Source organism: Lissotriton vulgaris, chromosome 1_1 (genome assembly GCF_964263255.1).
Source record: "Lissotriton vulgaris chromosome 1_1, aLisVul1.2, whole genome shotgun sequence".
Classification (NCBI taxonomy): Eukaryota; Metazoa; Chordata; class Amphibia; order Caudata; family Salamandridae; genus Lissotriton; species Lissotriton vulgaris.
Window position 1 is genome coordinate 18,411,668 of NC_141685.1, and position 20,777 is coordinate 18,432,444.

The 20,777-nt window shown below is 51.9% G+C and overlaps 1 protein-coding gene across 4 annotated transcripts in view; it reads left to right on the forward strand.

Moving 5' to 3' along the window:
* Positions 1-20,777, forward strand: part of LOC147736989 (uncharacterized) — a 412,373-nt gene that overhangs the window by 297,138 nt on the left and 94,458 nt on the right. For 2 of the 4 annotated variants that reach the window (XM_086955788.1, XM_086955700.1), the window contains exon 1: positions 20,217-20,350. The exons of the other annotated variants lie outside the window; for them this stretch is intronic. The gene's annotated coding sequence lies outside the window, so the exon portion shown is untranslated. Of the gene's footprint in view, positions 1-20,216; positions 20,351-20,777 lie in introns of those variants that run through there. 4 annotated transcript variants of the gene reach the window in all.

Sequence of the window (20,777 nt, forward strand, 5' to 3'; positions counted from 1 at the left end):
CAGCGGCACTTTGCAGCAGGTCGCCATTGAAAATGATGACGCGACTCGACACCATTTGAGACCTATGCACCCGGCTTCCCTGGGTGAGATAAATCAAGTACTCCGGTGCTACCTTGGGTGTTGGCCCTAGAACCCCTTAAGTGTAAAGGGGTTTTCTCAAAGTCCTCTCCTAAGTGTCCTTAATCTTTAAAATTCCAACCGCGACTTTCCCCATAAAAGCTAACAGAGCTAGCGGCTGTGCTCTCACACAGCACACGTCCCCCGTGGGTCCCCTGTGTCACTACCTTGGGTGGTTCATTGGGGTCCAAGTGATTCTATGGGCTCTAGGCACTGTGTCTAGTCAAGTCGTGGTTCTTATACCACTTTCTTAGTATATGGTTTGGTCTCCCCCTGGAGACCGCTGTGTATTGTGCTATTTACTGTTGTTCTAGTGATTTAATATTGTGTATCTTGTGCTCTAATCTCATAAAGATATTAGTAGAGAGTGTTTAGAAATAAATACATATATTTTATATATACCTTGTGTGGTTCTCCTTTCATTTGGTCATTCAGGAGGTTACAATCTGGTAAAACAAGCTGCTTTACATTCCTTCAAGACTTAGCCTGAAGGCTGCTCACCACAGCTACACTAGGATAGCTTTCAATAAAGGTTGTTGTTAACCTACCCTCAATAAGGGTTGTTTGGACTGGTGCAAGGTACCCACTAGACAGACTCTCCAGGATTTCGCGATTTCGTGATGCATGAAAAAATCGCGAAATCAAAGATCGAGCGCGATGACCGCGAAATTTACCTTTTTGGCCACTAAAAACAGCCTTCAGCAGACAGACAAAAATATGGTGTCACTTTATTGGCCTTATGCGCACACGTCAATATGTGTAGACGGCGCTGCATGGCCGTAATAGCTGCCTGCTTCCTTAATGTAGTTGAAAGAAAGTCGAGAGAAAATTAAAGTAGTGCTTCACCGGCAAACTCTGTGAAGGCTACGACTGCTCTGAGCGTTCGTATTATTGGAAGAGTGTTGGAAATGAAGATTCCAGCTCGTGAGCACACGGAAAGGTCATAGCCAAGATGATCAGATCTCACCCATACAGTCAGCATGTGTCTTTAGAGTGGTGCTGGAAAACGATGACTGAGCATTGCTCCAAGGGAATCTCACACCTTGCGGCTGATAAAGCTTCAGCAATAATTGGTCCCGAGCAACAAATTACAGTATTAAACAAAAATGAATTTCAAAGTTTCAGTCCAAATGAATCCTCCAGATAATGCCTTTACACAAAAAGTTATTTTCTTTTCTTTATGTAGATCAATCAAGCATAAATTGTGAGGGATGATCCTAACGACTTGGTATCATCCAATGTAGCCAAGTTAAGTGTAAGCACTTCCCAGAGAGCAGGGACCTTACCATGTAACGGAGAGTACTCCCGCCATGATGTTTAAACGCCGTCAATCGCTGAGCCATCCTCGCTTTGGCACAGGCTTAAGAAACAGGTAGACGCTCCACCCTAGCGATGCCCGTCATAGCCACAGAAGACGGACTACTGAGAGTCAAGCCGTAATTATACTCGGCTGACATCTTGGAGTTTCTAACGTCGAAATAAAAATAAAAATATGACGAGATCTTTATAAACTCTTTGGTGAGTTTGTCTCCTATATGTACTAACAGGATGGGTTGACCATCTGTTAGCAAACTTGGTTATGGTTCACCTAAATGCAAGAATTCCACTTTTGGGTTTTCTTTGTGGCATGAAGGAGTATTCTTCTTCTCCCTTCCTTCTCTTTTCTTCTTGATCACACACTAAATAACTGGGTACTTTTTTGGCTTTTTGGTCTTTTTGGTTCTTCTGCACTTCTGATCATCTTGGTATTTTTCCCTGAATATACACAATAGGGTATCTATTAGAGTTTACATGATATCTTTCCTCCACTTGCCTATAGTACCATCCTAACTCTTCTATTTTTTTTAGCGGATGCTTAGCTGGCAAACTAAGTATAACAACTGTATCTGATATATACTCTTTCTTTGTGATTGTAGCCCTGAGGAAGTCATTGGGTGTCTTATCTGCCCAGGACGAAACACGTGTTGGCTGTTTGGCTACATTGGATGATACCAAGTCGAGAGGATCATCCCTCAGAATCTACTGAAACCTTGAAATTAATTTTTGTTTACTACCTTAATTTGTTGCTCGGGACCAATTATTGCTTACACTTTACCGTCTTCTGTTTTTACAGGAGACTGTTTTTGGGCACGTTGGTGGCCGCTGCCTTAGTTTTCCCTTGAGCAATCATTATTTGTAATATATTTCTCTCTACTTATTTATTGGTTTTTGCGCAAGACACTACCCAGCGATGCTCTTCACTGTTTATGATAAAGCTTCTGCCTGTGGAAGAGATCTGTTACCAGAGGCAGAGGTTCAGTGCGCTAGAAAAAGGCATGAAAAGAACTAAAATCGTTCCTTCGTGTCCATTGATTCTAGACCTCTGTCCTGCTAGGAATAAACCATTTATGCCAGAAAATGTGCAGAAGCCAAATAGCGATAAGTATACCAAAAAATGAAACACACGCTAAAAAACAAAGCTGCATTTTAGAACCAGATTGGTAGAATATTTCGAGGCAATGTTACTGAATTTTGGGGTCATCATCTGAACTGTGCTGAAGATATTGGGCTTCAGGAGGAGGGTGATGGTTTCACTGTCTCTTTGCCTGAACTATTGATTCTGTATGCCATTTATCAGCGCACATTCTGGGGATTTACCTGGATTCCGCATGGTTTTTATGTCCCCTAGCAAATCAGTCCTGTCTCCTTGGATTACTTAACTTCTCCTCGGGATTCTCATTTTTCAACATCTGTCCCTGCATGGTCTGCTTAAGGGGAACTCTTTGACTAATTCCCCACCTCCACCTTTGCCTAAATTTATGACTGCCGCTGTTCCATTTATCTTTTCTGCTTTGTCATTTCACTGAATTATGCACACTAAATTCACTTGGGCATGTCACTGCCACATTATGCACTACTGTGCACCTTTCTGTTGCTGAATAATAATTATAACATATACCATGAGAATGATTTGAATATGGAGCTTTGGTCTGTCCCTTTGGTGTGTCCTTTGTGCTTTGTTATATTTCCCGCTACTTGAAATCTGTCCCTTTGGTATGTCCTTTGTGCTTTGTTATATTTCCCACTACTTGAAATCTGTCCCTTTGGTATGTCCTTTGTGCTTTGTTATATTTACCACTACTTGAAATCCGTCCCTTTGGTGTGTCCTTTGTGCTTTGTTATATTTCACGCTACTTGAAATCTGTCCCTTTGGTGTGTCCTTTGTGCTTTGTTATATTTACCACTACTTGAAATCTGTCCCTTTGGTATGTCCTTTGTGCTTTGTTATATTTACCACTACTTGAAATCTGTCCCTTTGGTATGTCCTTTGTGCTTTGTTATATTTACCACTACTTGAAATCTGTCCCTTTGGTATGTCCTTTGTGCTTTGTTATATTTACCACTACTTGAAATCTGTCCCTTTGGTATGTCCTTTGTGCTTTGTTATATTTACCACTACTTGAAATCTGTCCCTTTGGTATGTCTTTTGTGCTTTGTTATATTTCCCGCTACTTGAAATCTGTCCCTTTGGTATGTCCTTTGTGCTTTGTTATATTTCCCGCTACTTGAAATCTGTCCCTTTTGTATGTCCTTTGTGCTTTGTTATATTTACCACTACTTGAAATCTGTCCCTTTGGTATGTCCTTTGTGCTTTGTTATATTTCCCGCTACTTGAAATCTGTCCCTTTGGTATGTCCTTTGTGCTTTGTTATATTTACCACTACTTGAAATCTATGCATTTTAACAGGAACATTTGGCACAGTTGGATTATTCCTAAATAGCGACCCCTCCCCCCCAAAAAAATGTGTGTGTCTTCTTGTATCAATAGGACCCATTTGGGTTGCCCCGGTTTTGTCTCTGTGGACACATTTGCACAAAAAGCTTCATGGATAGATCTATTTACTTCTCCTTCAGGGATAAAGACAAAGAAAGGGCTGATGGCTCATTCAGTGTCTTTAATGGGACCCTATTGTATCTTCAGAGAGACCCCATAAAGCTTTCACGGACATGAAAAGAGCCCAGACCAAGCGTGGGCGGGGGAAGGGGGCAGGGAGCCAGTGCACGCAACACAAGAGCGGGTTGTATGAGTGCAGCAAGGGAGTGAAAGGGGTCTGCATGACTGAAACCAGGGAGCGAAGGGGGCTGTGTGACTGAAACCAGGGAGCGAAGGGGGCTGTGTGACTGAAACCAGAGAGCGAAGGGGGCTGTGTGACTGAAACCAGGGAGCGAAGGGGGCTGTGTGACTGAAACCAGGGAGCGAAGGGGGCTGTGTGACTGAAACCAGGGAGCGAAGGGGGCTGTGTGACTGAAACCAGGGAGCGAAGGGGGCTGTGTGACTGAAACCAGGGAGCGAAGGGGGCTGTGTGACTGAAACCAGGGAGCGAAGGGGGCTGTGTGACTGAAACCAGGGAGCGAAGGGGTCGAAGGAGGCTGTGTGACTGAAACCAGAGAGCGAAGGGGGCTGTGTGACTAAACCCAGGGAGTGAAGGGGGCTGTATGAATGAAACTAGGGAGCGAAGGGGGCTGTGTGACTGAAACCAGGGAGTGAAGGGGGCTGTGTGACTGAAATCAGGGAGCGAAGGAGGTTGTGTGACTGAAACCAGGGAGTGAAGGGGGCTGTGTGACTGAAACCAGGGAGCGAAGGGGGCCGTGTGACTGAAACCAGGGAGCGAAGGGGGCTGTGTGACTGAAACCAGGGAGCGAAGGGGGCTGTGTGACTGAAACCAGGGAGCGAAGGGGGCTGTGACTGAAACCAGGGAGCGAAGGGGGCTGTGTGACTGAAACCAGGGAGCGAAGGGGGCTGTGTGACTGAAACCAGGGAGCGAAGGGGGCTGTGACTGAAACCAGGGAGCGAAGGGGGCTGTGTGACTGAAACCAGGGAGCGAAGGGGGCTGTGACTGAAACCAGGGAGCGAAGGGGGCTGTGTGACTGAAACCAGGGAGCGAAGGGGGCTGTGTGACTGAAACCAGGGAGCGAAGGGGGCTGTAGGACTGAAACCAGGGAGCGGAGGGGGCTGTGTGACTGAAACTAGGGAGCGAAGGGGACTTTGTGACTGAAACCAGAGAGCGAAGGGGGCTGTGTGACTGAAACCAGGGAGCGAAGGGGGCTGTGTGACTGAAACCAGGGAGCGACGGGGGCTGTGTGACTGAAACCAGGGAGCGAAGGGGGCTGTGACTAAAACCAGGGAGCGAAGGGGGCTGTGTGACTGAAACCAGGGAGCGAAGGGGGCTGTGTGACTGAAACCAGGGAGCGAAGGGGGCTGGGTGACTGAAACCAGGGAGCGAAGGGGGCTGTGTGACTGAAACCAGGGAGCGAAGGGGGCGAAGGGGGGGAAGGAGGCTGTGTGACTGAAACCAGGGAGCGAAGGGGGCTGTGTGACTGAAACCAGGGAGCGAAGGGGGCTGTGTGACTGAAACTAGGGAGCGAAGGGGGCTGTGTGACTGAAACCGGGGAGCGAAGGGGGCTGTGTGACTGAGGGGCTGTGTGACTGAAACCAGAGAGCGAAGGGGGCTGTGTGACTGAAACCAGGGAGCGAAGGGGGCTGTGTGACTGAAACTAGGGAGCGAAGGGGGCTGTGTGACTGAAACCAGAGAGCGAAGGGGCCTGTGTGACTGAAACCAGGGAGCGAAGGGGGCTGTGTGACTAAACCCAGGGAGTGAAGGGGGCTGTATGAATGAAACTAGGGAGCGAAGGGGGCTGTGTGACTGAAACCAGGGAGTGAAGGGGGCTGTGTGACTGAAATCAGGGAGCGAAGGAGGTTGTGTGACTGAAACCAGGGAGTGAAGGGGGCTGTGTGACTGAAACCAGGGAGCGAAGGGGGCTGTGTGACTGAAACCAGGGAGCAAAGGGGGCGAAGGGGGCGAAGGAGGCTGTGTGACTGAAACCAGGGAGCGAAGGGGGCTGTGTGACTGAAACCAGGGAGCGAAGGGGGCTGTGTGACTGAAACTAGGGAGCGAAGGGGGCTGTGTGACTGAAACCAGGGAGCGAAGGGGGCTGTGTGACTGAGGGGCTGTGTGACTGAAACCAGAGAGCAAAGGGGGCTGTGTGACTGAAACCAGGGAGCAAAGGGGGCTGTGTGACTGAAACCAGGGAGCGAAGGGGGCTGTGTGACTGAAACCAGGGAGAGAAGGGGGCTGTGTGACTGAAACCAGGGAGCGAAGGGGGCTGTGTGACTGAAACCAGGGAGCGAAGGGGGCTGTGTGACTGAGGGGCTGTGTGACTGAAACCAGAGAGCGAAGGGGGCTGTGTGACTGAAACCAGGGAGCAAAGGGGGCTGTGTGACTGAAACTAGGGAGCGAAGGGGGCTGTGTGACTGAAACCAGGGAGAGAAGGGGGCTGTGTGACTGAAACCAGGGAGCGAAGGGGGCTGTGTGACTGAAACCAGGGAGCGAAGGGGGCTGTGTGACTGAAACCAGGGAGCGAAGGGGGCTGTGTGACTGAAACCAGGGAGCGAAGGGGGCTGTGTGACTGAAACCAGGGAGCGAAGGGGGCTGTGACTGAAACCAGGGAGCGAAGGGGGCTGGGGCTGTGTGACTGAGGGACTGTGTGACTGAAACCAGGGAGCGAAGGGGGCTGTGTGACTGAAACCAGGGAGCGAAGGGGGCTGTGTGACTGAAACCAGGGAGCGAAGGGGGCGAAGGGGGCGAAGGAGGCTGTGTGACTGAAACCAGGGAGCGAAGGGGGCTGTGTGACTGAAACCAGGGAGCGAAGGGGGCTGTGTGACTGAAACTAGGGAGCGAAGGGGGCTGTGTGACTGAAACCAGGGAGAGAAGGGGGCTGTGTGACTGAAACCAGGGAGCGAAGGGGGCTGTGTGACTGAAACCAGGGAGCAAAGGGGGCTGTGTGACTGAAACCAGGGAGCGAAGGGGGCTGTGTGACTGAAACCAGGGAGCGAAGGGGGCTGTGTGACTGAAACCAGGGAGCGAAGGGGGCTGTGACTGAAACCAGGGAGCGAAGGGGGCTGTGACTGAAACCAGGGAGCGAAGGGGGCTGTGTGACTGAGGGGCTGTGTGACTGAAACCAGGGAGCGAAGGGGGCTGTGTGACTGAAACCAGGGAGCGACGGGGGCTGTGTGACTGAAACCAGGGAGCGAAGGGGGCTGTGTGACTGAGGGGCTGTGTGACTGAAACCAGGGAGCGAAGGGGGCTGTGTGACTGAAACCAGGGAGCGAAGGGGGCTGTGTGACTGAAACCAGGGAGCGAAGGGGGCTGTGTGACTGAAACCAGGGAGCGAAGGGGGCTGTGTGACTGAAACTAGGGAGCGAAAGGGGCTGTGTGACTGAAACCAGGGAGCGAAGGGGGCTGTGTGACTGAAACTAGGGAGCAAAGGGGGCTGTGTGACTGAAACCAGGGAGCGAAAGGGGCTGTGTGACTGAAACCAGGGAGCGACGGGGGCTGTGTGACTGAAACCAGGGAGCGAAGGGGGCTGTGTGACTGAAACCAGGGAGCGAAGGGGGCTGTGTGACTGAAACCAGGGAGCGAAGGGGGCTGTGTGACTGAAACCAGGGAGCGAAGGGGGCTGTGTGACTGAAACCAGGGAGCAAAGGGGGCGAAGGGGGCGAAGGAGGCTGTGTGACTGAAACCAGGGAGCGAAGGGGGCTGTGTGACTGAAACCAGGGAGCGAAGGGGGCTGTGTGACTGAAACTAGGGAGCGAAGGGGGCTGTGTGACTGAAACCAGGGAGCGAAGGGGGCTGTGTGACTGAGGGGCTGTGTGACTGAAACCAGAGAGCGAAGGGGGCTGTGTGACTGAAACCAGGGAGCGAAGGGGGCTGTGTGACTGAAACCAGGGAGCGGAGGGGGCTGTGTGACTGAAACTAGGGAGCGAAGGGGGCTGTGTGACTGAAACCAGAGAGCGAAGGGGGCTGTGTGACTGAAACCAGGGAGCGAAGGGGGCTGTGTGACTGAAACCAGGGAGCGACGCGGGCTGTGTGACTGAAACCAGGGAGCGACGCGGGCTGTGTGACTGAAACCAGGGAGCGAAGGGGGCTGTGACTAAAACCAGGGAGCGAAGGGGGCTGTGTGACTGAAACCAGGGAGCGAAGGGGGCTGTGTGACTGAAACCAGGGAGCGAAGGGGGCTGTGTGACTGAAACCAGGGAGCAAAGGGGGCTGGGTGACTGAAACCAGGGAGCAAAGGGGGCTGTGTGACTGAAACCAGGGAGCGAAGGGGGCGAAGGGGGCGAAGGAGGCTGTGTGACTGAAACCAGGGAGCGAAGGGGGCTGTGTGACTGAAACCAGGGAGCGAAGGGGGCTGTGTGACTGAAACTAGGGAGCGAAGGGGGCTGTGTGACTGAAACCAGGGAGCGAAGGGGGCTGTGTGACTGAGGGGCTGTGTGACTGAAACCAGAGAGCGAAGGGAGCTGTGTGACTGAAACCAGGGAGCGAAGGGGGCTGTGTGACTGAAACCAGGGAGCGAAGGGGGCTGTGTGACTGAAACTAGGGAGCGAAGGGGGCTGTGTGACTGAAACCAGAGAGCGAAGGGGGCTGTGTGACTGAAACCAGGGAGCGAAGGGGGCTGTGTGACTAAACCCAGGGAGTGAAGGGGGCTGTATGAATGAAACTAGGGAGCGAAGGGGGCTGTGTGACTGAAAGCAGGGAGTGAAGGGGGCTGTGTGACTGAAATCAGGGAGCGAAGGAGGTTGTGTGACTGAAACCAGGGAGTGAAGGGGGCTGTGTGACTGAAACCAGGGAGCGAAGGGGGCTGTGTGACTGAAACCAGGGAGCGAAGGGGGCGAAGGGGGCGAAGGAGGCTGTGTGACTGAAACCAGGGAGCGAAGGGGGCTGTGTGACTGAAACCAGGGAGCGAAGGGGGCTGTGTGACTGAAACTAGGGAGCGAAGGGGGCTGTGTGACTGAAACCAGGGAGCGAAGGGGGCTGTGTGACTGAGGGGCTGTGTGACTGAAACCAGAGAGCGAAGGGGGCTGTGTGACTGAAACCAGGGAGCAAAGGGGGCTGTGTGACTGAAACCAGGGAGCGAAGGGGGCTGTGTGACTGAAACTAGGGAGCGAAGGGGGCTGTGTGACTGAAACCAGAGAGCGAAGGGGGCTGTGTGACTAAACCCAGGGAGTGAAGGGAGCTGTATGAATGAAACTAGGGAGCGAAGGGGGCTGTGTGACTGAAACCAGGGAGTGAAGGGGGCTGTGTGACTGAAATCAGGGAGCGAAGGAGGTTGTGTGACTGAAACCAGGGAGTGAAGGGGGCTGTGTGACTGAAACCAGGGAGCGAAGGGGGCTGTGACTGAAACCAGGGAGCGAAGGGGGCTGTGTGACTGAAACCAGGGAGCGAAGGGGGCTGTGTGACTGAAACCAGGGAGCGAAGGGGGCTGTGTGACTGAAACCAGGGAGCGAAGGGGGCTGTGAGACTGAAACCAGGGAGCGAAGGGGGCTGTGACTGAAACCAGGGAGCGAAGGGGGCTGTGTGACTGAAACCAGGGAGCGAAGGGGGCTGTGTAACTGAAACTAGGGAGCGAAGGGGGCTGTGTGACTGAAACCAGAGAGCGAAGGGGGCTGTGTGACTGATCCAGGGAGCGAAGGGGGCTGTGTGACTGAAACCAGGGAGCGAAGGGGGCTGTGTGACTGAAACCAGGGAGCGAAGGGGGCTGTGTGACTGAAACCAGGGAGCGAAGGGGGCTGTGTGACTGAAACCAGGGAGCGAAGGGGGCGAAGGGGGCGAAGGAGGCTGTGTGACTGAAACCAGAGAGCGAAGGGGGCTGTGTGACTAAACCCAGGGAGTGAAGGGGGCTGTATGAATGAAACTAGGGAGCGAAGGGGGCTGTGTGACTGAAACCAGGGAGTGAAGGGGGCTGTGTGACTGAAATCAGGGAGCGAAGGAGGTTGTGTGACTGAAACCAGGGAGTGAAGGGGGCTGTGTGACTGAAACCAGGGAGCGAAGGGGGCCGTGTGACTGAAACCAGGGAGCGAAGGGGGCTGTGTGACTGAAACCAGGGAGCGAAGGGGGCTGTGTGACTGAAACCAGGGAGCGAAGGGGGCTGTGACTGAAACCAGGGAGCAAAGGGGGCTGTGTGACTGAAACCAGGGAGCGAAGGGGGCTGTGTGACTGAAACCAGGGAGCGAAGGGGGCTGTGTGACTGAAACCAGGGAGCGAAGGGGGCTGGGTGACTGAAACCAGGGAGCAAAGGGGGCTGTGTGACTGAAACCAGGGAGCGAAGGGGGCGAAGGGGGCGAAGGAGGCTGTGTGACTGAAACCAGGGAGCGAAGGGGGCTGTGTGACTGAAACCAGGGAGCGAAGGGGGCTGTGTGACTGAAACTAGGGAGCGAAGGGGGCTGTGTGACTGAAACCAGGGAGCGAAGGGGGCTGTGTGACTGAGGGGCTGTGTGACTGAAACCAGAGAGCGAAGGGAGCTGTGTGACTGAAACCAGGGAGCGAAGGGGGCTGTGTGACTGAAACCAGGGAGCGAAGGGGGCTGTGTGACTGAAACTAGGGAGCGAAGGGGGCTGTGTGACTGAAACCAGAGAGTGAAGGGGGCTGTGTGACTGAAATCAGGGAGCGAAGGAGGTTGTGTGACTGAAACCAGGGAGTGAAGGGGGCTGTGTGACTGAAACCAGGGAGCGAAGGGGACTGTGTGACTGAAACCAGGGAGCGAAGGGGGCGAAGGGGGCGAAGGAGGCTGTGTGACTGAAACCAGGGAGCGAAGGGGGCTGTGTGACTGAAACCAGGGAGCGAAGGGGGCTGTGTGACTGAAACTAGGGAGCGAAGGGGGCTGTGTGACTGAAACCAGGGAGCGAAGGGGGCTGTGTGACTGAGGGGCTGTGTGACTGAAACCAGAGAGCGAAGGGGGCTGTGTGACTGAAACCAGGGAGCAAAGGGGGCTGTGTGACTGAAACCAGGGAGCGAAGGGGGCTGTGTGACTGAAACTAGGGAGCGAAGGGGGCTGTGTGACTGAAACCGGAGAGCGAAGGGGGCTGTGTGACTAAACCCAGGGAGTGAAGGGAGCTGTATGAATGAAACTAGGGAGCGAAGGGGGCTGTGTGACTGAAACCAGGGAGTGAAGGGGGCTGTGTGACTGAAATCAGGGAGCGAAGGAGGTTGTGTGACTGAAACCAGGGAGTGAAGGGGGCTGTGTGACTGAAACCAGGGAGCGAAGGGGGCTGTGACTGAAACCAGGGAGCGAAGGGGGCTGTGTGACTGAAACCAGGGAGCGAAGGGGGCTGTGTGACTGAAACCAGGGAGCGAAGGGGGCTGTGTGACTGAAACCAGGGAGCGAAGGGGGCTGTGAGACTGAAACCAGGGAGCGAAGGGGGCTGTGACTGAAACCAGGGAGCGAAGGGGGCTGTGTGACTGAAACCAGGGAGCGAAGGGGGCTGTGTGACTGAAACTAGGGAGCGAAGGGGGCTGTGTGACTGAAACCAGAGAGCGAAGGGGGCTGTGTGACTGATCCAGGGAGCGAAGGGGGCTGTGTGACTGAAACCAGGGAGCGAAGGGGGCTGTGTGACTGAAACCAGGGAGCGAAGGGGGCTGTGTGACTGAAACCAGGGAGCGAAGGGGGCTGTGTGACTGAAACCAGGGAGCGAAGGGGTCGAAGGAGGCTGTGTGACTGAAACCAGAGAGCGAAGGGGGCTGTGTGACTAAACCCAGGGAGTGAAGGGGGCTGTATGAATGAAACTAGGGAGCGAAGGGGGCTGTGTGACTGAAACCAGGGAGTGAAGGGGGCTGTGTGACTGAAATCAGGGAGCGAAGGAGGTTGTGTGACTGAAACCAGGGAGTGAAGGGGGCTGTGTGACTGAAACCAGGGAGCGAAGGGGGCCGTGTGACTGAAACCAGGGAGCGAAGGGGGCTGTGTGACTGAAACCAGGGAGCGAAGGGGGCTGTGTGACTGAAACCAGGGAGCGAAGGGGGCTGTGACTGAAACCAGGGAGCGAAGGGGGCTGTGTGACTGAAACCAGGGAGCGAAGGGGGCTGTGTGACTGAAACCAGGGAGCGAAGGGGGCTGTGACTGAAACCAGGGAGCGAAGGGGGCTGTGTGACTGAAACCAGGGAGCGAAGGGGGCTGTGACTGAAACCAGGGAGCGAAGGGGGCTGTGTGACTGAAACCAGGGAGCGAAGGGGGCTGTGTGACTGAAACCAGGGAGCGAAGGGGGCTGTGTTACTGAAACCAGGGAGCGAAGGGGGCTGTGTGACTGAAACCAGGGAGTGGTGAAAGTGGTGTCCCTGCAGGAGTGCATGCATGGGCTCTAGAACATCTCAGAGAGAAATACGGCCCTCTCCCATGAGGTTGAGATTGGAGCTATGCTTCCGTAGAGTTGGAGAAACGTTAAACATGCCTGTTTCAAAGTGGAATGCTCTGCTAAAACAGGTTCAATTGATGTAATGCTGAAAAAGGATGATTACGCGTCAAATAAAGTGCTGCAATAATGCCGCACAATTTTCATTTTTGTGCCGCTAAATTTCAATTTTAATGCCGCAAAATTTGCAAATCTAGGCCGCAATATCCTGGGGGGGTCTGACAAGAACTAGTGGACATCATATGCCAGGCCAACTTCTCACAGGACTACAACAAGGTTTAATTTGCCTTTTTACAGAACACAGTGTACAGCATAATGGGCTCTTGCCTGTGGATTTTAAACTCCAGTGGTTGAATTCTAAAGTTCTGCATGACCTGAGGCAACTACCCTAGGCCCAGGGCAAGAGCTGGTTTTGGCTGCAGCAGGGTACCTCCTGGCAGGCACCCGGAAGTGGAAGAGTTGTCCTTGAATTCCCATCCTGCAGGATCAGACGAGACCTGCGGATGCCTGGACACTTCCTGTTCCTTCCTCAGGGGTGATGCAAAGAGCTGGAAGACAGAGTCACCCAGAAGGACAGCACTGTCATCTTTACCAGACTGCAAGAGGATGGATCTTGGACAGTTGGAGGTGACGATCAGTGGTATCCAGATACGTAAGTCTTCCTGGTAATGGGCGCCAAAGCAGCATTAGAAACCATCGTTCGAGTGCAGACTATGGATGCTGAGGCTGGCTCCTCCCATTATTACTGCCTTCCTGTCACAGCGCCTGCGCTTGTGGATGAGGTCGGTAATAGGTGAACTATCTTTACACACTGGACTAGCAGAGCCTTTCCTGCCTTTACAGAAGTGGCTCCCGCAGAACTGGTCCTTCTTCCCAGGTCATTGAAACATCGCCCATCCTTAACAGGAGGTGCAGGGATATGAGTGATGTGGTTCTGTTGATCTTATATGGGCTGCTGATGCAATGACGCACCGTGGTTCCGGGTCGCTGGTGACAGCATGGAGCAAAATCCAGGGCCCTTTTTTTCCAGCTCGCAACCACCGCCTGGACTTTAGCTTTAGTTCTTGCCGCACACGATTCAAGAAGAGCACTATTGGAGAAGCTTTCTTTCATGTTGCAGGTTTCAAGGGAGATTCTTAAGCTGAATTCACAGAGTCAGGTTAAGGAGTTTCTTGGGAAGAGTGGACTGAGGAGTTGCATGTAATTTTGATATTGAACGGGGTATATGAAACTCTGTACAATCTCTTGATGACCGCATGTCGATTGTCCATTGGAGTTTAGACAGCTCCTTGCTGATTGTATTACCCTGAAACCGGCCCTAGGATGCTTGTTTCCGGTCCAGGGAGGACCTGGCTTTGCAGTTCGGGCTGGACTGTTCCCATGAGGCACATGGTCAAGACTGATTTGCATATGGCTGGGTCCAAACTGGGGTGGTGAAGTGAGCAAAACAACAATGGATTTAACCCAGATCTCTTGACTGGGGGGGAATGTTTGATTCATTCAGCATTCCATCCATGATTTGTTGCTGCAGCACTTTTCACCCTAAGTGGGATGGGTATGCCCAGACGTGGGTCTCTTGCTCGCTGTGCCACTGGACTCAAGCTAGCCTGGCTGATAAGGGGTGTTACTCCGAAACTGATCCCAGGATGATTGTTCTAAGTCCAGGGAGGGACCTGGATTGTTTAGTTCAGTTTAGTTTAATAGTTTATAGAGCGCTCACATCACCCTGGGGCATAGCGGCGCTGTCCAGAAAAACATTGTAGCTTGCAGTTTTCCGTAGTTCCAGCTGGAGTTGATTCCAGTACTTTGGTGTCAAGAACGAAAAGGCTCTGCCTCCCGTCCGGACCAGCCGGATACGAGGAATCTGAAGCAGATCGTGAGCCCTTGATCTAAGGTTCCTACTTGGAATGTATTTGCGTAATTTATTCCATAAATACAAAGGGCCGTTTCGTTAACTGCCTTGTACGTTAGGCAGCAGATCTTAAAAAATGATCTTTTTTTTACTGTCAACCAATGCAACTCCTTCAAAGGCGGAGCTGGAGATGAGCCTGCCGGTTGGTTAAGGATGTCGCCGCCCCTGCCTCTCCCGTGGACCGACCATTTCCTGATCCCTTTTCAAGTGGGTTTTGCCTCAGCTCCCCCACCCCCTTCGGCAGCCACAGCACGAGTACCAGTGAGGGTATGGTCGAAACTCCCTAGCAATGATCTAACCTGCAAGTTGACACAGACCATCCGGGTACTTAGTAGGGACCCGTTAGAAGCCGACGATGCCTTTTGCGATTGGCTCGGTACGGCTTTAGATGCTGTACTTCCCCTGAAAATAGCTAATAGGAAGACTGGGGGCCCTAAATACTCATGGTTCACCCCCGAGTTAGGTCTCCTGAGGAAAATATGTAAAAAGAAAGAACGGGACTGGCGAAAAAACTGGGCAGTAAATACCAAAGAAGAGTACAGGGCAGCCATGAGAACTTATAAAGCGGCACGCAATTCCGCCAAAGCGGCCTACCTTGAAGACAGGATAAAATCGCCAGCCAATTCCTCGAGGGAAACTTATAAAATTCTCAAAGAGCTGCTCAAAGTTCCAGTGCCCTCAGGATTCCCAGAGGGGAGCTCGGATCGCTGCAATCTTCTGGCCCAGTTTTTCGACCATAAAATCCAAAACATCATAGCCGGCCTCCCCAAGCCCCGACAGAGACTGGTCTCAGGGGAGATCTGCTTGGCCGCCGAAAGATCTGTGCTGGACAATTTTGCCCCGATTACCAGGGAAGCTTTTTGTAAAGAGCTGGCCGCGCAAAAAAGTGGCTCACCGATGGACCCCATGCCTATGCACATCCTAAAGCATTTTACGGATGTCATAGCGGGACCGGCAGTAGATTTACTTAACGCTTCCTTCGCCTCTGGCCAGGTCCCCCCCAGTTGGTAGTGGGCCATAGTAAAAGCCCTGTTGAAAAAAGCTGGGCTTGACCCCGCCGATTTTTCCAACTTTCGGCCAATCTCCTTACTGCCAGGGATGGGAAAAATCGCAGAGAAATGGGTCAACCGGCAGCTCTCGTCCTTCTTGGAAACCAACGAGCTGTTGCGGCACTCCCAAACTGGCTTTCGGCCCGGTCAGGGCACTGACTCGCCGCTGATTGCTATGGTAGAAGAGGGCAGGTGCATCTTTTTTTTTTTTTCATTTAATTCTTTATTTCGGCTTGTTTGCCATAAAAGAAACAATTCAATACATACATGTGCATCTTAGATTCAGGAGGATCAGCAGCTCTGGTCCTCCTGGATCTGAGTGCCGCATTTGACACATGGATCACAAGATCTTGATCCACCGGCTGGGAGAGCTGGGAGTAAGAGAGTTGGCGCTCACCTGGCTGACGACTTTCTTGAGTGAGCGAACGTATCAAGTGTGCGAGGGCAATAGAAAATCAGTGCCCACCCCCCTTCAGTGTGGTGTTCTGCAGGGCTCATCGCTGAGCCCTACGCTTTTTAACGTCTATATGGCCCCACTGGAGGGGGAGGTTGCACCCTTTGGAGTGAAACTCGCAACGTATGCGGATGACACCCAATTGATTGTTTCGCTATCGCACGCAGAGAGCCACGGAGAAAAGTTTGCCGCCTGCCTTACCAACATCATGGCATGGATGGCAGACTCGAGACTCAAGCTTAATGGCTCTAAAACAGAGGTGATGCTTCTGGGAAATCTCTGTACCTCCCTCCCCAAATGTATATGGCCTTCTTGTCTAGGGGAGCCCCCGACCCCGAAAGAATCCATAAAAAGTCTTGGCGTCTGGTTAGAACCGGAACTGTCGATGCACACTCAGGCGAAAAAAACTGCAGGGAGCTGTTACGGTCTGCTCCGTTTAATACGGAAAGCCATGCCCCTTCTTCCCCCAGAATTCAGAAAATTACTAGTCCAGGGCCTTATTCTGTCAAGACTGGATTACAACAACGCCCTCTTCCTAGCAGCGCCAGAGTACACCCTGAACGTGCTCCAGAGGGCACAGAATGCAGCCGCCAGACTGCTGACTAATACACCCAGAAGAGCATCAGCTAAACCGGCCTTGAAAGTGCTCCATTGGCTGCCCATAAGAGCGAGAGTGAAATTCAAAGAGCTCTGTACCGTGTTCAGAGTCCTCCAAGGGACAGGTCCTCCGATCCTAAAAGACCTGATCCGCCCCTACAAATCATCAAGAACGCTCCGCTCTGGCAAGGAGAACCTGGTGGTAATCCCGAGAGCAAAAAGAGCAAGGACTGGGGGACGTCGTTTCTCAATAAATGCTGGCCAGCTGTGGAACTCCCTCCCAACAGCAATGAGGAAAGAACCCAGCTTGGCCAGATTTCGAAAAACTCTGAAAACTTTTATTTTCCCCCATAACGACTAACATCTCAGGGTGTTGATCAGAGGAGTTCCGTCTGAGTGTACATTTAGCGCTGGGACGCTCAAGGGCAGCCATGCGCTTTAGAAATCTATTTTCATTTCATTTCATTCATTTCATTCTTGCTGCAGTATTCTGCGCCACCTGAAGTTTGGCCAAAAGTGTCTCTCCGACTTCCGCCAGCAGAGCATTACCATAATCTAAACGACTGGTGACCATTGCTTGTACTAGAGTTCTCCGATTGGGGATGGGAATGTAGGGTAATATTTTCCTCACAAGTCGGAGGGCATAGTAGCACGAGCTTGTCATTGTGGAGACTTGGTCTTTCATGTTCAGGGCTCGATCAAGCTTTAACCCCAAACTTTCTACTGATCCTTTGGGCGATGGCGCGGATCCTAGCTCCTGTGGCCACCAATCCTCTGACCAGACATCTGTTGCTTTTCCCAGCAACATCAGCTCAGTTTTATCCTGGTTTAACTGGAGACAGTTTGCTGTCATCCAGCACGCGATGGTAAGCATACCTACGGGAAAAGGAGCTTTATCAAGAGCGGGGTTCGATCCAATGTTAAAGATAAGCTGTGTATCGTCTGCATAAGAGACGATTGCAAAGCCCAGTTGCTCCACAATCCTGGCCAATGGGGCCATATACATGTTAAAAAGGGTAGGGCTCAGACAGGAGCCCTGTGGGACGCCTCTGCCCATATAACTTCTTTTGGATGTGTAAGGACCCAACATCACTGTTTGGAATCTCCCTGACAGGAAGTCATTTAGCCATTTAAGTGCCACCCCATTTATACCTGAAGCAACGAATCTCTCCGCCAACCTAGAGTGCGAGACGGTATCGAAGGCCACGGAGAGATCGAGTAGGATTAGGATTGCTGAACCCCCTGCATCGACAGTTAGTCTAAGCGAGTCTGTCACTGCCAGAATCGCGATCTCAGTACTAAACCCTGGCCGGAATCCTGATAGCGAAGGATCCAGGAGCTGGTTTTCCTCAAGGTAAGTACTGAGTTGTCGATTAATAATCCCTTCCAGGATTTTATTCAAGAGTGGTAAAAGGGAAATCCAAGTATAGAGGGCCCCGCCGCAGGCTTTTTCAGAATAGGGCGCTCAAAAACCTCCTTCCATATTGGTGGAATAGAACCAGTAAGTATTGACCAATTAAAGATGTCTGTGATCGATTGAGCACAACTGGTTGCTAGGAGTGTCATTATCCTTGGAGGACAGGGATCCACAGGTGACCCAGACGTGGCCGTAGCCAAGCCTTTCATGACATCCTCTGTCGTAATTACTGCAAAACTGCTCAAAGAGCCTGCCACAGTTCAATCCAGCTTCTCTAACATATTAGGTACTCTTACGTTGTGTAGGGCTGATGGTGGAAAGTTCTCATACATTTTTGAGATTTTATTATGAAAGAAGTGTGCTAGTGAGTCACATAATTCGTGTGACACCACCGGGGCTCGACTGCACACTTTAGGGGATACAAACTCCTGTACTATCCCAAACAATGCTTTGGAAGAGTTACTGGCGCTTTCAATTTGAGTAGTTATAAACTGCCACCTAGCCCCTTTTAAGTTCAGGTGGTATTTGGCTAGAGCCTGTCTATAAGGTACATTTGTCTTATTTAAGCGCCACCTTCTTTCCAGGCCTCTGCAGCTAGCTCTTTCTTTTTTTAATTCCATTGTATACCAAGGGGCAGATGCCCGCCTAGTCCATACATGCCAACATTTCAGAAGAGCAAAGTGGGAGAATTAAAAAAAAAAATCGGGAGAATGGGGCCTTGAATCGGGTTAACGGCATGTATGGGCGTTGGAAGTGGCTGCTGCAGGATCGGACATTTGAAATGTAAATGCACGTGTTTTTTTAAACTTTCAGATGCACGGAGCGCAATGGCAGGCAGAGAGAGGGTGATGCAAGTGTTGTGCACTGGCCTGGCAGGTTGCTGGCAGTGCATACACTCCTCCTCCCCCTCCTGTGTGGCAGCCCAGGCTGTAACAGCTTCCCCGCGCACACACAGCCGCCCCAGTACTTCACACGTCTTTAAAATACCATTGTCTTGCTAATGACGCTTTGTTGGTTTTTCACCCCTTCTAGAGCCCCTGCATGGCCACTCTGAATATTGCTGGTAGAATTGGCACTTTACACAATACCGAGCCCTGTCAGCTGAAACCCCGAGGAATCGGGTTTTTGCTTGCAGGAATCGGGAGGCGGGAGACTAACCTTGAAATCGGTAGTCTCACGCCTGAATCGGGAGGGTTGGCATGTCTGGCCTAGTCATACCACTCTGTTTCTGTGTAGGAATAATCGCATCCAGTGCTGTTTCCAAGGCGGAATTAAACACCTCCAATTTAGCGCCCACCTCTTCGATGTGTGTGATGGGACCCGGGAGCGGACCTCAGCAAAGGATTCTACTGTGAGCTTATGCCATTTCCTACCCTGCTTAAAGCTAGATAAGACAGAGCAGGGAAGGAGTGAGTGTCAGTGCAGGGAGTGAGTGTCAGTGCAGGGAGTGACTTTTTAGTGCAGGGAGTGAGTGACAGTGCATGGAGTGAGTGACAGTGCATGGAGTGAGTGTCAGTGCAGGGAGTGAGTGTCAGTGCAGGGAGTTAGTGTCAGTGCAGGGGGTGAGTGTCAGTGCATGGAGTGAGTGTCAGTGCAGGGAGTTAGTGTCAGTGCAGGGAGTGAGTGTCAGTGCAGGGAGTGACTTTCAGTGCAGGGAGTGAGTGACAGTGCAGGGAGTGAGTGACAGTGCAGGGTGGGAGTGAGTGTCAGTGCAGGGAGTGAGTGTCAGTGCAGGGAGTGAGTGTCAGTGCAGGGAGTGTCAGTGCAGGGAGTGAGTGTCAGTGCAGGGAGTGAGTGTCAGGGAGTGAGTGAGTCGCAGTGCAGTAGGCAGGGCCCTGCTTTCCTCTGGGATTCTTCTCTCTCCCTTGGGTTCTGGGCCCTCCTCCTCCTCCTCTGTTTTGTATGAATCATAGATGTGTTAAACTCGAGGTTGGAGCTTTGTTTCTTTCTGTTTGGATCCGAGCTCTGCCTTGGGGGAGGGGGGAAGCTCTGCCTCGTTTCCTGGGGGGGCGGGGGGGGGGGGGGTGCTTTATATGAGGCCCAGTCACTTCTCACCCGATCACCTTCACTCGTTCCAGACCCGGGCGAGGGAGTGATTCGCCCAGGGTCACAGGTCTGAGCCGACGCCGGGACTCGACCCACAGACGGCAGCTCTGGCCGCTACGCCACATCGTGTTGGGTTTGTGTCTCTCACGTGAAGTGCAGGGTGTGGATTTCTAGTGAGAAAGTCTGTTTACCTTTTGAGTGTTTTATGCTGTTTTTATGTGAAAATACTCGGTTTTATCGTCCGGCGACCAGGAAAGTCTGCGCATGTGCGGAGGAGCGGTGTTCACTCACTTCCGGTCTTTCAGCAGTCTGCGCATGTGCGGAGGAGCGGTGTTCACTCACTTCCGGTCTCTCAGCAGTCTGCGCATGTGCCGAGGAGCGGTGTCCACTCACTTCCGGTGTCTCGCCAGTCTGCGCATGTGCAGTGTTTGACCGTCCCATATGAGCCTACGGTATAAAACATCTGTGCACACTGTGCTTCTTTCTACTGCTCTCTGGGGAATCCTGCGTGTTACTTTGCATTTCACTGCACACAAAGGTATTTAACGCTTAATCTTTAAATGTGTGCACACTGCATGACTTTCAATACTGTATGAGAAATCTATGTGAACTGTACTACGTATTACTACACTCTGAGACATCTCTGCACACTGGACTGCTTTTTACTGCACTACAAGCAGCATGCACAAAGCAAATATGGATGAATTCGGCACTGCTGTTTTAATATGCTATGAGAAATCTGTTCACCCGGCTCTAATTGTTCCTGCATTATGAGAAAACTTTTTCTTTTACAGTATTAGAAATGTGTGCACACTGTATTGCTTTTTACAATACTATGTGTAATCTGTGCACATTGTACGTGTTTTTACTAAACTATAAGAAATATGTGCACATTGCATTGCTTTTCATGGCACCGTGAGGGATATTTACAGCTTAAAGAGGTAATCTGTGCACAGGGCACTGCT